Consider the following 871-nt stretch of genomic DNA (forward strand, 5'->3'; position numbering starts at 1 on the left):
GTTAAGAGATCAACCAAAGGACTTGTATGCATGCATATAAGCATAACCAATGGACATAAGACACTGGGGGATGGGGGAGGCTAGGGGACTGTCTTGGGCGGGGGGAAAAAATGGACACATATGTAATATCCTTTGTAATAAATAATAAAATTAAAAAAAAATAAATAAATGAAATAGTAGTAGTGCTAGATTTTTTCAATTGCCTTCCATAATGTTATGAAATTCACAAAAATGACAAATTACTATTAAAATAATTTATAATTACTATTTACTAATAATTTTTAATTTTTAAATTACTATTTGAATTTTCAAGTCTTTGTTAAATTCTATTGAATATATTGGTAGAGTATAAAATATATAACATATATTATATATTTATATAATGAACCAGGAGAGCACCAGTTCAGATGCTGGTCAGGGCACATGGTTGGGTTGCAGGCTCCATCCCCAGTAGGGAGCATGCAGGAGGCAGCCAATTGAGGATTCTCTCGCATCATTGATGTTTCTATCTCTATCACTCTTCCTTCCTCTCTCTGAAATCAATAAAAAAATTAAAATATATATAACATATCATCTCCAAAACTTAATATCATCTTCTAGTATCTGCCCTATAAATTGTTATCTTTTATGTAACATATTTGTATTATAACTCAAGGTTTACACAAGCAGGAATTTCTTTTTAGCTCAGATTATGTTTGCCACATATTTTTAATATTGTTTGCATTATGTTGAAGTCAAAGGTGTAATGAAATAGCTTTCCTGCAAACTAAGGTTTGGAGATCACAGAAGACAAGAAATTAAATTATAAGGACTTCTTCAGATTCTCATTAATGCATCCATAATGGGCTAATTGAGTTAACATTGATGTAGG

The sequence above is a fragment of the Myotis davidii genome, unplaced genomic scaffold (assembly GCF_000327345.1).
Source record: "Myotis davidii unplaced genomic scaffold, ASM32734v1 scaffold162, whole genome shotgun sequence".
Taxonomy (NCBI): Eukaryota; Metazoa; Chordata; class Mammalia; order Chiroptera; family Vespertilionidae; genus Myotis; species Myotis davidii.